Below are 17,297 nucleotides of genomic sequence, written 5' to 3'. Positions count from 1 at the left end.
CCAGAGGGTGGGACTTCCGGTGACAGGTGGGAGGGGCTACAGGGGTCAAGGGGCGGGGTTAGGGGCGGGGTTAGGGTTTGATTGATGGTAGGGCCCTTATACTACTTATGTGCAAAGCAGAGCATTTCAAAGGCTGCTGGAATCAAGTGACAAGGTTGTTGTGTTTGGGAATATCACCAGACCTGCCATATAAACAAGCTGGAGCAGAGACAGTCCCTCCTTTGATGCAGGCCAGCTTGAGGGGGCTATTTCTTTGCAACCAACCAAACTTCTTTTCTTTCTGGGGTATTTCAGATAGCGATGATTGGACCTGTCTTGTCTAGTTAGACTGAAAGCTCTTTGGGGCAGGAACTGCCATTTACTAGGTGCACATGCAGCACCTAGCCCAATGGAAGCCCTAATTGTGGCTGCGGCCTTTAAGCATTACTTTAATACTAATACAAATGAGATTATAGGACGGGCTGGCCAATGACAGCTGGGGACTGTCTACGACCCAAGATTTCCCTCCCAGTCTTATGACCTTAAATAAAAAATAAATGCAAAGAATTTGGGAGAAAACGCTGAACATTACCATTTTCCTTTCTAAAAACAATTCAACTTCCAAAGGTGCATTTGCAGACTCAGAAGCAAGTTCTTTGCAATGATTTCAAAGAAATGCCTCTAATTTCTTCAGAAGTTTGAGCCTAAGGTACCGTAACTTTGAGAGAAGAGCTGATGTCATAATGACTTTTGGACTTTGTGCTGAAATTACATTTTTGGCGCCATTAAATCCCACCGTGTGCTGTGAAGGATATAATGTAATACCCATCAGATGCAAGCAGCAATGAGGTTTACTGGCACTAAAATCAATAGGCACTGAATAAAATGGCTCTGAGTGATTTAGGATCATTCACACATCTTCTTTTTGTAAGCTTAAATCTATTTGGAGAGGCATTAATTCATTAAAGACCTCTTGAAGAATGTCATCATACTGTGTAGTCTCACTCTGTGCACATCAAGAACATCACAGATTGTGGCTTTTATTAAGGAGGTTTGAGTATGTAATTCTTCTTGGAGTAAAAGATACTTCAAAATACTCTGCACTTTGAAACAACATTGTTTATTGCAATATAGTTGTTAAATATTTAACACATAGTGCATGGAGCATAGAGGAGCATTGGTTTACGTTACTGATGTAGCCACTAGAGTTTTTGTCAATTTTTCCATTATTAACTGCCATTTAGCATATTGTATTTGTTTATATTCAATATAGTTACTATTCTTTTTTATACTACCTAGGGGTACCAAGCCAGGATCAGGGCCCTTTGTGTTATGCACTTTGCAGATATGCAACCAGCACTATCACAGGGGATATCTTATTTCCCTTACATTTAATACACCCATCCATATTAACCTTGTGATAGGATCCTTTAGCAAATTGTACCCATCCACACAGCTAAAACTCTTCATCAGGCTCTCATCACCTTGCGTCTCAATTACTTGCCTTCTCTCTGCCCTGGACAAATGCAATCTTGCCCTGCTCATATCCATTCCACAATGCTACTTCAAAGAGCATTTTCCTAGCCCATGGCTCTGACCATGTCACTCCTCTCTTTGCATCTCTCCACTGGCTCCTTCTTCTCTATTGCATCAAACATAAGCTACTTGTCTTCATTTTCAAGGCCCTTTGCTGGCTACCCCTGCCCTACATATCACATCTCATTTGCTATCAACAGATGGTCTTCTACTCTGATCCATCCATGATACCAGCCATCATCATCTGCATGTCATATTTTTAAATATTCACTTTGCGCTTTCTGCTATGCTGCCCCCCACACTTGGAGCACCCCATAAACATCCACAAAGTTCCCTCATTATCCACCTTCAAATCCCTCCTAAAAATTCGCCTTTGCTGTGTTGCCTCCAAAATCTTGACAACAGTTAGGTCACTGGTGATGCAACTGCCTACCATGCTGATCAATATTGTCTCCTCATCTCCTTGTTCTTCCCCATCAGTCTGTCTGTATCTCGCTGTTGTCTCTTGTCCTATACATAGACTGTAAGCTCTTTCAGACAGGGAAGTCTTTCTGTTCTGTGTTTGTACAGCACCTAGCACAGGGGGGTCCCTGATCCATGAGTAGGGCTCCTGGTTGATATTGTAGTATAAATAAATAAATAAATAAATAATGCCTTTTAAAATTTCTCCCAAATATGTACATGCAATATATAAAATAAGAGACCAGTGCCTCAGCCAGTGAAAATTGGTAGAGCTCTCCACTGTTGTCAATGGCAGTATGAGAAGGATCTGGCCCAGTGGATCAAACTACATTGTAGACTAACCCTCCACAAAATTGTCATTGCAAAGCACGTCACCAAGTTTTAACCACCATATGTTTTTCATGGGCGTTTCACAGTTAAAACTCTACACATGGCTTTTAGAAATAGAGAGGAAAAGCCTTGACGTAATCCCAGATTGTGTAATACCAGCCTAGGAACAATGGGAAGCATCAGGGATGGATCCGTGCAGACTGAGGCTAAAGGGCCCTTCTCAGCTCTACACAATGGACCCAACTCTATTATTCTGCTCTGCTGTGTGTGTGTGAAACTCATGCTAATGTCCTGGAGATGGAATTTCACACACATCCTATAGAGAAAACAGATTAATGGAGCTGAGACAACCTCTTCACCCCACCCCCTCCTCCCCACCCCCAGCAAATCACAGAAGGGAATTAAGGCTACTTTGCACCACAGACCAGAAAATCTGTCCCAAACTCACTTAATTTAAGGAGGATGCCATTTTTCTGCTACCAGGCAAGAGGATTTAGGACAGTTAAATCTATGAGCCTTGATGGAAGAGACCGTATATCTTGATGTTTATGGTATATTTGTTCTTAAAATCAAGTAAGTTTCCTTTTGTTTTAACTTAACCCTGTGATGCTTTATTTAGTTTTAGCCCTAAAGAGTGTTCAGGAATTTCAGATAAAAATCAGTAACCTGAGCCCTGAGAACAGTGTGCCTCAAAGTTTTGTTGCCCTTCCCTGCTTCCTCTGCTCAGTACTCTCAGGCCAGAGCCCGCCCCCAGGCTATGCGTCCTCATTTCAGCACTGTAGGACCAGATCCTGCAGCAAGGTGCAGAGCATCGCCTGGGACTCACTGCAAGCTTCCGAGTGCTTTCAGCTGCAATGGGCATTGGACGTGGGAGAGCCGGCTCTGTGCCTGCTGGAGAGACCGCCTGTGCAGATTCTATTCTATTCCATGGGCTCAGGGGCCATACGGCAGGAGTCAAACCAGTGCAAAAGTGGCTGGTGATACTCTGCAACTCAGACCACACTTACACTCACAACCTGCAGCCTGATTTCAGCCCCAGACTCCACCTACCTATTGAGCCTTTGATGGAGTAGTCTGGTCTGGAAGTAAGAAAATGGGTATAGGAATCAGAGCTGCACCATTCCCCATGTGGAGAGAGGGGCTATTGATCTTCATCTGAAATTTCTGGGTATCTTCCAGAAATCAAAGGAACGAAAGTTAAAAGAAAACAATGCTTACCTGAAAAACATTGTTAAATATGCATTGAAATATACCAAAAATTGGTACTCAAATTCCGGGCTTTTTCCACTGATTAAAATAGAAAATGAATTTCTGTCTGTCCTAATTTCTCTGCCATCTTCCTGGCTAGTAGCAAAATAGCAGATTCCGTGGAATAAGCTGTGAGAAATCCACTGCCATAGAAGAGTTGAAATTTCAGGGTTTATCCAATAAATATGAATATTGATTTGTCTAATAGTTTCTCACATTTATTGGGTGTATAGTCATGTCTCTAAGCACGTCTACACTGTAAACAGAGGAGTGATTGAAGCACATGTAGACATACCTGAGCTAAATTGAATTGACCTAACATGGGTATAACAGTGAAGCTGCTGCAGCATGGGCTTCAATACAGGCTAGCTGCCAGAGAAGTGAGGTTCCTGGGTGCTACTGGTACCAATGCTAGCCAAGTATGACTACACATGTTGCAAACATGCACACCCCAATTGCAGTGGTAATAATTGGAGATATATCAATCTCCTAGAACTGGAAGGTGTTGTGTATTTGGTTGTCATGGTTTTGGTCATTATTCCACCACCACTGAGATCACAGATGTTAGAACAGTTACATTCCGTCACTGTGGAATAGTGCGCAAGAAAAAAATTGCACGCTATTTTTTTTGGCCTGGACTGGACAGCGCTATTGAAGAGAAGGCAAAAGCTTGTATGTCATGTCAGGGTGTGAGGAATGCACCCCAGTGCCACCCCCTACACCCTTGGGACTGCCCTGAAACGCGTATTTTGACTTTCCGTTGACTTTGCCCTTGGCCCCCTTGAAGGAAGGTGGCATAGATTGGCCATCCCAAATGGCCAGAAGTCTCTATACTGCAGTCCACTTCACTATCCAGTCGGACTGCAGAGAATCTTACCTGGCGGCGACATGTAGATAGCTGTTGCAGGTCATGTGCCATCCTCAGGACCCATCTGCAGTTGAGGTCTGACTTCTCTTCACTTCTGAGGACCGAGATCAATCGTCACCTGTTTTGAACTGTTTCTCCACTCCCTCCTTCTCTAGTCTAGTGTGTGTTTTATTTGGGGATGTTCTTATTAGGGGAGGAATATGTTGTGTATTTGGTTGTGGCTGCCTGCTCTCTGGCCTCAAGTGATTGCTTCCTACACTGGCTGCCCCAAGGATTTAACAGAAGGGACCTTGAAAGGTCATCACATCAAATCCAATCCAATCCAATCCAGCCCCCTGCCTTCACTAAGGGGACCAAGTATTGGTTTTGCCCCAGATCCCTAAATGGCCCTTTCAAGGATTGAACTCACAACTGTGGGCTTAGCAGGCCAATGCTCAAACCACTGAGCTATCCCTCCCCCCCTAATATGTAAGATATACGCTACGAATGGAAACGTTCTGGGATAAGAACACGGTGCCACTTTCCTTTCATATCGTTTTGATGTATTTTAACAAGTTGGGCCTAGATTTTTAGAGGTGCTATGCACCGCACTGGCTTGAACTGGAGACGGGGGGAGCGGGGTGTTGGGAGCTCAGCACTTATGAAAACTGGCCCTGTATGGGTATGTCTGTGAGCAGTGTCCTTGGTGCAAGGTAATCACAGTTCAGCCATTCAACATAATGAAATGAAAACTGTGCAAGGGAGAGGAGAGGGGAGCACACCAGTCACATTTACTACAAGCACCTTTCTTTCTGTGTGGCTCTTGTTTGTAAGCCTCCTACAAACCATAGGTTTTGAGAAGGGGCTCGAGATGGAGGGAATCATCCTAGCCGTTGAGCATTTTCTTGTCTCTAGCCGTTGAGCATTATGGGAGATGTAGTCCAGCCCATAGAGGAGACTGGGAGAATGAGGAAACTAAATGATAATTCCCATGAGGCGCCCTGGCAGGCTAGCCAAATCAAAATATTTCAGGTTTAAGGGCATTTCTTTTTCCAGTGAAAGAATCCAAATTTTCTGTGGGAAGCTGATGCTTTTTGCAGGGGGAAAAAAAATGGTTTTGTTGAAAAGTCCATTTTTCATCAAATAAACATTTCAATGGAAATTTTTCAGCCAGTCCTAATGTTAACCAGCATATTTACCTACTAGCTGTGTAGACTGACCTGCCACGGGACCACACAGCTGTATTGTCCTAGTCATCAGCCTTCCTTTCTCCTACCCACCCACACCTGTGCTGCCATCTCTTCCTTTTGGTCTGGTCTCAAGTTAACCATCAGCTTCCCCAATCCACACAGGAAGGAGTGCCCTCCACACTCAGATCACACCCCTATGACATGGAAGAGAGTCTCAGCTGCCTCTGTGGCACAGTTCTCTCTCCTGCAGAGGACAACTTGTGAGCCTGGGGCCTGGCCTGCTGGGTGAGCACAGGGAGTTGAGGAGCCTGGGGAGATGCATATCATCCCTCTACTGGCCCTGCAGACGCTACGGCAGAAGGATAATATTGCCCCAGGCATGATTGCCTCAAGGAGGGGGACATCCCTAGGTCAGCCACCAGCTTCAGAAGCCCTGAGAGTAGGGAGGCTGCCAGTGGGGACAAACAAGGCCTAAGCACAGATAGCCCAGTGATCCCTCAGGATCTGAAACAACACTAGGGAAGCTGCAGCCTTTGGAGGTGGCTCCATCATCCTGGGGGCAAACTCTGCACCCAATGGAATGAGCAAGGACAGGATTTTGCCTGAGAAGGGGCAATCAAGCCCTTACTCTGTAAGGGCTTTGTAACAGGGCGTTTTCATCTTTCTCTGCAGTGCGAAGCGGCATGCTCATCTGTGGCGTTCTCCGAGTGAGAAGCCGTAGGAGGACACTGCCGAATGAAATGCATAAATCAATTTTTTGGTTTTGTTTTGTTATGGTGAGGGATAGCTGCTAAAGGTTTCATTGCCTTCTAAAATATTATGGGCAGAATCAAAAGAATGTGCAAAACACACCATCTTTTTGAGAGAGCCTATTTGCAGCTGTCTCTGCTACATTTAAATGTCATTGGGGCCTGCTGTAAACAATTTATTTGTGACGTGTTTTGATATGGCATGCAAATTTCTTTGGCTTCCTAGGAGATTTTTAAGGAGGGTGTGTCCTGTTTCATATCATCATCCAACCTTTTGGAAACTGAACATTCGTATTGTAATAAACTGACTCCTCCGTTACAATAAAGATATACTAGGGGGTGGAATGCTCAGCACACATCAAGGGCCAGTCGCACGTGGCATCACAATTAATGTTGAGCTACTGCCTCTTGTGGTGGCAAGGTGTTACATGACAGGGAATAGGAGAAGTCAGGGGCTTGCACAAGCAGGGGAATGGGGCCCCACAATAATCAACGGGGGCACAGAACTCCTCCTGTCCCAGGGCCACCGCAAGGGCACAGAACATGCCTCTGGAAAAGCAATCAAATTTAAATTCCTACCCCACCCCCACCCCACAAGAGTTCAACATAGCCATCTGAACTATTTCCCAAGTGAAAATATCAGTTGACAAACATTGTGTATTTCATCATAATAATATCCACTTGGCCATACAGTTGCACCAGCCTTGTATTGCAGCATATCGGGCTCTAAGTAAAAGGATGATATGGTGAACCAGATGGGACCAGAAAATGTAAAGTGATACTTTCATTTGTCTCACAAAGCATCTGTCACTCCTGCTATAAGCTTTGAGAGCTTGCTCAAAACAATATGGCACGAACAAGGAAAGTGATAGGACATATATTGCAAAATGAACATCAAAGTGCTTCACACCGACCTACTGAGAGGTTTACAACCTGTATGTATTCCACTATGTTACTCTGAACAGACACAAGGAGTCCTACTACAAAGGCATGAGTTCTATAGGATCCATTCAATAAGGGTCCAGTGCTGCAGATCACATTTGCTTTGATGAATAAGGATGGATTTAAACATGTGCTTCAGTGCTTTGTTGAATTAGGGCCTTGAACAGAACTACTTATAGTAATAAGCACTAGAGTCAGGGCTGAGCCGTAATGTGTCCCCTTGCTTCATATTTAGCCTGAGATGAATCAAGCCACTTAAGGCCACACGTTAAGCTCTGCCTGCAGGACATTAGATAGCAGTCAGAGTAGTGTACTAGGAACTGCGAATGTAATTCTTAGGCACCACACTAAAAAGATGCTTGTTAAATAACTGCTATTTAAAAGCTAGTGAATGGCACTTATAAAATCAGGTAGTAAGTTGGCCCACGGGCCCAGTTGGCTGGATCTTTAACATGTGTCTGAGACATCCAGATAGTGTATCAAAGAATTACGACAGAAAGATACAAGGCAGTATTTTTTTCTTCAGAAGAATTTTCCAAAGAGAAAACTCAGTCCAAAGTCCCATTTGTTTGTAGCAGCAGCTGACCCCAAAATCAACATTTCCTTCACAGGCCAGAAAAAGGTCTCCATCACACTTCCCTTTGATGACCTGCTTGTAGGCCTGCGACCTGAGCAAAAGAAAGCAGCTAGTTGCCATTTACTATAAATGCTGGTGGGGCAAAATCCTTCAAATTGTTTAGCGGTTCAAATGCTATCTTATCCTGACATTTATAATGGAAACAATAACAGCTAGTATTAAAGGTAATTTTTAAGTCCCCCTTCCCTCCTAGTTCCCTGTTCCCAGAATAAAGACAATTGAATAACAAAAGGCTCTGAAAAGGAATGACAGCAGAAGTGTGTAGGAACACAGCAGGAGAATTCTATGACTTAATGCGCTCTCCAATTCAACCCAGGGCACAAAAACCCCATACAAAGTGTCTGTCGGCATCAGCAGGGCATGAAGGCAAGTCTTGCTGGAGACAAGCCTGTGAATGGGGCCTGTCAGCTGTGCGGTGATTGAGGTCCGTGCAATGGCAGGGGGTGGAGGTAGTGTAGTAAACAGGGTCACCCTGAAGAAGCATCTGTTGAGGCAGGAGACATATGGAGTCTTTATTCCTTCTTGTGGAGGCACGAGTTTTTCCTCACCTTCTGCCATCTCCCCTATTGTACAGGGAGAATGTGGACTACTAACGGGGACAGCTGCTATCTCAAAGCCTTTTAGTGACTGACTACTCACAGTACTGCACAAAGGATATTACACCCCCCACCCCAGTCTAATTACCTAAGTAATCAATCAGATGTTCAAAGCAGCTGGGGGAGGGACAGCAGATACCTTGATCCCAGTTCCTAGGAGGCAGTGGAGGCAGGTTAGGGGGTTTGGTGGGGTTTTTTTAACCATCTTAGAAAAACTGATCTTCAGTGAAGGAGAAAACCTCCTCTTTCAATTCGGGTAAGTTTTGAAAAATGTGGATATTTAAAGATGTGGCAGAAAAGTAGTAATCCAGGGCTAATTACACAGCTGTTGAAAAGCCTAGTAAATATGTTACTTAGGGATCTATAATACCTTTGATGTAGTTGTAATCCGACTGAAGTTATTATAGGTTTTCACAGCTGCAGAGCATTCCAGCTTAGTAGGGTGGGGTTTTTTTTAATTTGCAGGAGCAGAAAAGAAATTGTGCTGCCAAAGCAAAATGGAGATCCTCATATAAACAGGGTAAAACAGCCGAAGACAAATTATACAGATGCTGAGGCACATTAACCTGTTCCAAAGCTTAAAAGGGCTTATCGGATAATAAATTGCCTCGGTGGATCCAAAGGGCTAGATTTCAAAATGGCTTTTTCTTTAAGACAATTAAAGCTTTAAATAAAAGTGTGACTTGGCAGTTGGGAATTCTTGATTCTCTTCAAACCAAAGATAAGCATAGGGTGTAAATGCTCTGAAAAAGCGTGTTCCAACGTATGAAATGTACAAAGGGCAACAGTTGTATAGAAAATATTTGACATGCTAGTTTAAATTGATCAGTGAGGTAATAAGAGCTCAGGGCTTTGTGGAGGGAGGGGTTAACAGCTGGAATTGATTGCTGTTTTCAGCCCCCGGTGCTTCATGGTATAAAAAGCTTTCATACAAACTCTCCAGCCATTGAATGGATTATTCACCACTTCGACAGGTCACTCAGAGGAGGGTGGGCAAGGGCCAATGTCCAACATTTTACAGTGGGGTTCTGACTCGGGCTTTTTTAGGGTAGAGCAGTATTACGTACCTGACAGCAGGATTGCTGGTCGCCATCTCCAGGGTCTCTGTTTAAGTGATCTGTAGCTCTGGGAAAACGATCAAACAAGCTCAAAGTTTGCCTGCAGGAGAAAGTTGCATCAGTTAAACTTAAGGTGTGATTTAAAACTGATTGCGTTAAATCCATGAAACCACTGCGTGGACACGCTGATTTCAGCCTGAGTGGTTTATTTTGATTTAGCTTCAACCTATCCCTAATCCACTTGGCTACGCTAAAATAAACCTGGTTTAAACTGAAATAAGAGGGCCCTAGTGGCATTTTGCTCAGCTTTAACTAAATCAGTGCAACTTCTGTGTGTAGACAAAGCCTCAGAGGAACTAGATTAGAGGAAAGAGGGATAGAAACACCTACGTACATAGAGCAGCTCAGATGTAAGTGTGCACTTGCTCCTATGTCCTCCTTGCAAACGAGAGATGTGCGTGGGAACAATTTTTATAGAGCAGGTGTTGGAAGACATAGAACAAAACTGCAAAGCATTCTGTTGCTGTTATCACTGGTTCCAGCACCTGGGTGCTGTTTTGAGTTCCAGCCTGTGCTGAAGTTGCTGTTGTCATAATGTCTCAAATAAAGGGCTGGATCCTGAAGGTCTTCAATTTCCATTGGCTGCAAAGGTGACACAGTCCAATGCTGCGTGGCCGGTGACAGATACATGCCCAGCTTGTTCCTTTCTGCCCACAGGGCAGGATCTGGCAGAGTTTACTCCTTACTCAGGTAAAACTCCCCAGTGGGCCAATCCTGAGGTCATCATTTGGTTTTTATTCAAGCAAACTCCCACTAAAGTCAATGAGGTTTTGTCCAATTATGGGATGAGTTAAAAACTAAGGAAGGAGCTGAGGATCTAACCCAGCCACGTCTAGGAGACTTTAGCCTAAGAACTTCATAAATTCACCCACACTTTTTAATGAAGTTTAAGCATGTAAGATTTAGCTTGTCATATTTTTCTTAGTATTAAAATTGTTATTTTGTTGGGAAGAATAAAACAAAAACAAACAATCTAGTGAGGACAGGGTTGGATGGCTTGCAGAGGTCGGCAATGCTCTAATATAGCCTTTCACCTTTATTTCATCAGTTCAAATCCTCCAGGATATGAGTTATCCACAGTTATTACCATCTGACAGCTGTTCAGTGGCCTGTGTGAAATGATATAGTAGTAGCAGCCTCGCTCCCAATGGACAAGTGCCAGCATCACGACAAACATCATCCCAATTTGCACTCATTGGTATCTTTGTTGGTCGCCTTGGAAAAGAGGCCAGAACCTGAACTGTTATGGAAGCTAAACTGCCCGCTCATTCCTAGCAGTAGCTGAAACGTATTGGTGGGGTATTATGGGGAATCTTGCGCTGATGTTGTTATCTGTGCTGTACCTAGTCTATAGAACATAGAGGGCTTCAGGTTCCAGAGGAGGTGACAGGAGAGCACATTACAAGAACCCTGAGTTCAGACAGGCTGCGTAGTCCAGTGCATAGAGCACTGGCTGGGGATGCAGGAGACCCAGTTCTATTCCTGGCTTTGTCTATCATATACCTCCTGGGTGACCTTGGGCAAAAAAAGAAAGAATCATCCTTCTGGTCTCCCTCCCCCTAAACACACACAGTTTGTCTGTCTTGTCTTTTCAGACTGTAAGCTCACTGGGACAGGGGCTGTCTTTTATTATGTGTGTGTCTATACATTGCAGGACACAACAGGTCCCTGATGTGCTTGGGGCCTACACATGCCACCGTAATACAAACAAATAAAAACCAACACTATAAAATACAATTCTAAAATGCACAGAGATAATGATGTAGGTAGAAAACAAGGAGAATGTCCAAAAAGCAAGTTCTTTGTCCTTGGTGCCACCGGGGCTGATGAATTAAGTGTTCCGAAGTTCCAAAATACAAGTTCTGCTTTTTCTCCTCTCAGGGTAAAATCCTGCCCCTATTGAAGTCAAAGGGAAAACACCAACTGACTTCTAAAGGGACAGGATTTCACCCCATGTTTTCAGCAGGGTGCTTTGTTAAAGAACCAAATTGGCCTTGTTAGTGACATGGGGATAAAACTGCCAGCATCTGATCTATGCTAACACTACTTCATCATTGCTAGCACTGAAGCTGCACGAGTGCTATACGAGTGCTGGGGAACTCAAGAAAACCCTGAGTGCAGACATAGCCATCATGTGTGAATTCCGTGCTCATGAAAGTGAGCCAACACTAACACTGGTTTGAAGTAGGCATGGTACAGAGAGGAGTTGGACAAACTTCTCACATAGCTCTGGTGTGGCACCTTTATCCTGACCTGTAACATCACTTGTGACGCTCATTAGCAGAGATTTCCAGTGGTGTGATCTGCACAAACAGGACTAGCAGGAAATTTATTTTTACTTGTGATACTTGGAGAGAATTGGAAATCCTCATGTTCCATGATAGGGGACTGGACTAGATGACCTCTCGAGGTCCCTTCCAGTCCTGTGATTCCCAGAAATAAAATGGAAAGAAATTCTAAACTATTATACTGTTCAGCCACTAGCTAGCACTGTGTGTAAAATATCTTATTTAAACTAACCTTAGCCATACCAGAGCATTAAACCATCCTATTGTGAACACATCTGGTGTATATCTCCCTGAGAAATAAGCTGGGTATTCAGTCTCTATCTGATATAAAAGCCAGACTTGCTAATGCCAGCCTGCGATCTACCATGTACAAGAAGTATATGGCACAGTATCAGTAGTAGGACAGTGCCAAGGGAGAAACAGAAATAGAAGGAAAACAGCCCAACAACAGTCACAAACAGAAGGAACAAGATCTCATCAATATACTACTCTTCAATGCCCCCAGCGAACTTCAGCTTGGCAAACCTTCACAATGGACAGACTGGAGGCAGTATTTTGCAAGATTTCTAATTGCAAACAAGCTCCACAAGGAAACTGGAGATATACAGGTATCTTCTTTAATTTATGCTATAGGGAAGAAAGCAAAGTATATCTTTAAATCCTTTGATTTTACTGAAGACAGTCACAAAGATGACTATGAAAGGGTTCTGGCTATGTTTGATGCATACTTCATACCTCAGAGAAATGTGTTTCATAAAAGAGCATGCTTCCGCCAGAGAATTAAAAAACCAGGGGAAAATGTTGAATATTTTATAAGAGCTCTGCATGCAGTGGCTGGAATCTGATTTGGGGATTGTAAAACATGAAAATATCAGAGACTGGCTGGTTATTGTGTTAACAGATACAAACCTTTAGGCTTTGACAGAAGCCTACAAATGAAGATGGACTTAACCCTAGACAAAGCTATTCAAATAGCAAAGCAATCTGAATTGGTGAGACAGCAAAACCAAAAGCAACTTGCCAAACTTAAAAAACCAAGAAACTAGCTTAGAAGCAGGAAAGAGACTCAGCATGCGTGTTAAAAGTTATTATCATAACAGTGCTGAGGCTAAGAAGGGCAAATTCCAAGCTATATGTACAAGGTGTGGAAAAAGTCATATCCCAAGACATATGGCTAGCAGAGGCACATGGTGTAATAAATGCAAAAAATATGGATATTTTGCAGCTGTTTGCTGCACCAAATCAGTCAGTGCAGCAGTTGATTCATGTTACAGACAATCAAGAGCCATTGTTTCTGTGTCATCACACGATAGATCCCAGAAGCCTCCCTGGAGAGTGAAATTGAATATTCATGGCAAGATTACTGATTTTAAAATTGACTCAGGAGCTGACCTCAGTCATCTCAGAAGGGACTTCCAATCATTTGCAACCCCTCCCAGAGCAGAAGTCACCTGACACAGCTCTGACTACCCCTAGAGGTATTCTGAACTGCATGGGCCAGTTCACTACAGAAACAACTTATAAAGACAAAATCTATACATTCAGAATGTTTGTGATCAAAGGACCACAGACCAACAGCTGCTCAGCCAGTCAGCCACAGCATAGCAGCCAGAATGAGCCTAGCAAGAAAGATGGAAGATCTCAATGGAATATTGGTGATATCGGATTTTTGAAAGGAGACCAAGTACAAGTAATCTTAAGAGATAATGCCGAACTATATAGTGTACATACACCTCGGAGGATTCCTATCACATTACTTCATAGAGGGGAAACTGAGTTAAAGAGAATGGAATGAATTAGCATAATGGAAAAAAAATCACTGATTCAGCAGCATGGTGTGCTCCAATGGCACCAATTATAAAGAAAAATGGAAAAATATGACTCTGTGTGAATCTTAAAAGATTTAATGAAGCAGTTGTGAGAGAAAACTATATCCTCCCAACAATGGATGACTTCCTCCTCAAAGTGAAAGGAGCTAAAGTTTTCCCCAAACTGGATACCTCTGAAATTTTCCAAAGAAAGATGGCAGAACTATTAACAAACAAAACAAAACCCTCAACAAAGTCCTAAGCGTTGTCAGTAGCTACCGGTGTGGTGCTCTGCTCTTGTTCAATGATAACAGTCGGCTGCTTGCGTGTTCCCTCTGTGTGCTGCCCCGGCTCTGCGCAGATAGCTGACACAGCAAACCCCGAGAGAACCACCCAAAGACCACAGACTCTAGTAAGGTACGAAGGAACCCGAGCCAGGTTTATTGTCAAACCAAGCACAGTAATAGTTTCCTATAGACTCTACAGGACATACTATGAATATGTGCCCCTGGGCAATGGACACAGCTCAGTCAGTGGCGGGACTTTCCACTGCCCCCTGGGCTGGACAAAGATGCGCACTCCGGGACCTACTTTTATACAGTTACAGGACAGAGTACTCATCCCTCCTGATGTACTGAGATACAGCCTCTTGGCTCATTAGGGTGCTGTCTCCCCTTTGATCATGTTGTTCTAGACAAATAGGGGAGGGATAGCTCAGTGGCTTGAGCATTGGCTTGCTAAACCTGGGGTTATGAGTTCAATCCTTGAGGGGGTCCATCTGGGGCAAAATCAGTAGTTGGTCCTGCTAGTGAAGGCAGGGGGCTGGACTCAATGACTTTTCAGAGTCCCTTCCAGCTCTATGAGATATACCTATCTCCATATATTATTATTTTTAGGGAAGAAGTATTCCCCCTTTTACAGATCAGGTGCCAAGGCATAGAGAGGCTAAATGATTCTGCCATGGTCACACAGGAAACCTGCAGCAAAGCAGGGAATCAAACTTGCATCTCTGAAATCCCAGGCTACTACTCTAACCATTGGGACATTCTTCCTTCCTACACAGTTCCCCATCGGTGGAATGTGGGTAATATTTCCCTACCTCACCAGCATGCTGTGAGGCTAAAAATCTGTTAGAGTGTGAGGTTCTTAAATACTACAATGATGCAGGCCATAAATATCTAAATATATTATAGAAAATTGAAGAAAAAGACAGTAACAAATACTTTATTGCATCATCTATCAAGTACTAACTTTCCCACTCCACTCTATATACTCTCATTCCTTCTGAAATGACATATTGGATCCAAACTTTCTTGTCTTACTCCAACGAGTAGCCCCCTTGGTTGTGATAAGTGAGTCAAGTGAACAGGATTTACTTTTTTTCAAGAATTTGCACTAGACGAGTAACTTTCAAGGAAGAGGTGGGGGGAAAAAGTCAGTGGGGAGATACCGTGATTTATACACATTACTTAGACAGACACTTTAGACTGAGTGATGCTTAAAAGGTTATTACAGTCTAGCTTCCAGCAATGAAGTGGCCTGTATCATTATAAAATGTCTGCCCAGAGCACTTGAGATATTTTGGAAACGGGAAAAGCCATAGGAAAGAGCTGACATCTCTGATAACACAATATTTGTTTGTTTGTTGAGAAACATAACTTAAGCATGCAGCTCCTGAAAAACCTGAAATATACATTTTTAGACTTGCAACTATTTTAAATATATTTGCACTTTTCCCCCCCAAAATAATCAAGAGATCTTCTTCCAGCCACACAGGTACTAAACTGGTTTCCCTGTACGCTCTTAAAATTACAATAAATTGATTCCAAGGGGTGAACTCCTGTTTCCAGTGATTGAATGTCAGACCAATTAGTTTATTGTGAGTTTCCAAAAGACTGCACTATCCTTTTCTATCACGGGTACTGTAACAAGCAGTAGACCTTCATTATCAATACTCTCAACTCTAGAAGCTCTAGTGGAACAGCTGAGGTGCTGTTGTCACAAATAAAAAACAGGGTATCACACAGCAATTGCCAAAAGACACACAATTAAATTGAAACTCTGGCATATAAAATGTACAGCACAGGTGTTCTAGCTTAAATAATTTAGGAACACATTCAGCTACATTTTTAAATAGTCCTATAAAATTGCAGGCACAACTTCCTGCACCTAAAAATGTTGGCATACAAAATTTTTCTCCTCCATCTTTTACACTCAAATTTGTACACACAAAACTTGGGTGTGAAAAATTGGACGTGCAATTAAAAGTTTGGCCTATGAAATCCAATATGCAAAAGAAGATGAAAGTGGAATTTTTCAGCCATTTTTCTTCCATTCTGATTCAGGCTACATATTGGAAAAAAAAATAATGTGGGAAAAATCCCCCACACAAGGCAAAAGGACAGCTGTGTTTAACCACTGGTTTCAGTCTGAAGCTCCATTTCGTAGTGCTTTATTAAAGGGAAATCTGTGTGTAGTCTAATGGATAGCATCAGTCCACCAGTGCTATATATTCCCTTGAACATTTCCACTGTTAGGACTTGTCTGGAAATGCTGTCGCTGTTGTCACTTTATATGACACCAACCAAGACACTCCAAGACACACCAACCAAGACATTCAACAGCTTCCTTTCTCAAATTCTTCTTTTGCTTCTCTGCAAGGAATTGCATCAGATCTGTTTGGAAAATGCATGCCTGCTTCTGCTATTGCACTCTAATGGTGACATGCCAGCTGCAGATCCCTTCCTTCCTTTGTTTTGAAGAGAAGGCCAACCACAGTGACCCTGATGTCCATAGCCAGGTTCAGTTATTCACCTTCCATAGGAGCACAAGCCACCGGGTCCAGATGAAGGCAGCTCTTTGTAAAGAAACTTGAGTTGCAAGATGCTGATAGAAGATGAAGAGAGGATACGGGACATTATGGTGATATGGCTGTAAAGTTTGACTGCCGAAGAGCGAGTCTCATTGTTTTGGTTCCACCAATAAATTAATATTTATCTGTAATAACCCTCTGTTGCTTCCTTGGGTTCTCTCAACAAATACCTTTCACTTAAGGGCTTTGTATTTTACAGCCATTTCCTTCACTCCCTGTCTGGTGATGTCTGTCCCGAGCAGCTCTGTTATTGTGTGTATGTTGTGCACAGTGTACTGGAGCCAGCATTTCCAAGATTAGGTGCCTAAAGTTGGCTTGAACTACAGGTGCTCGTCTAAGGCCCTGTACCAGAGGTGGTCAGAGGCAGGGAACAGACTCTTGAGGCCATCAGCACAGGTCTCTAACACTTGACCATAAGCAGGAAGCAGTCATAGGCTTGTATCTCCTCTGTGGACCATCCAATAGAGGTCACGTATTTAGCCAGCATATTGCATCAGGGCCTCTGAAAAAACAAGGCAGGTATTGGCTTACACAGGGCTTTACAGAGTTTTTAAAAAGGTCCCTGCCCAAAATTTCACATGGAAGGGGACAGAAAGACAGTGAGGACACTTGAAAAGGGGATGGATGAGGTCAGAGCAGGTCTGTTGCAACATTTTGGACTGATTGGACAGACGCAAGATGAGTATTTGAAAGGT

At 43.2% G+C, this 17,297-nt stretch overlaps 1 long non-coding RNA gene across 2 annotated transcripts in view; it reads right to left on the bottom strand.

The window, feature by feature from the left end:
- The window catches only part of LOC120405314, a 49,063-nt gene that overhangs the window by 25,828 nt on the left and 5,938 nt on the right, over positions 1-17,297 (bottom strand). The window contains exons 2-3 of one of the 2 annotated variants that reach the window (XR_005598486.1): positions 9,584-9,674; positions 8,887-9,000 (exon numbers count right to left, since the gene is read on the bottom strand). This is a non-coding gene — a long non-coding RNA (uncharacterized LOC120405314). Of the gene's footprint in view, positions 1-8,886; positions 9,001-9,583; positions 9,675-17,297 lie in introns of those variants that run through there. The other variant, XR_005598487.1, reaches the window with a different exon arrangement.

Source organism: Mauremys reevesii, linkage group 4 (genome assembly GCF_016161935.1).
Source record: "Mauremys reevesii isolate NIE-2019 linkage group 4, ASM1616193v1, whole genome shotgun sequence".
In the NCBI taxonomy this organism is placed as follows: domain Eukaryota; kingdom Metazoa; phylum Chordata; order Testudines; family Geoemydidae; genus Mauremys; species Mauremys reevesii.
Note: the sequence above shows the minus strand (reverse complement) of the source record. Positions and strands in the feature narration are given on the sequence as shown.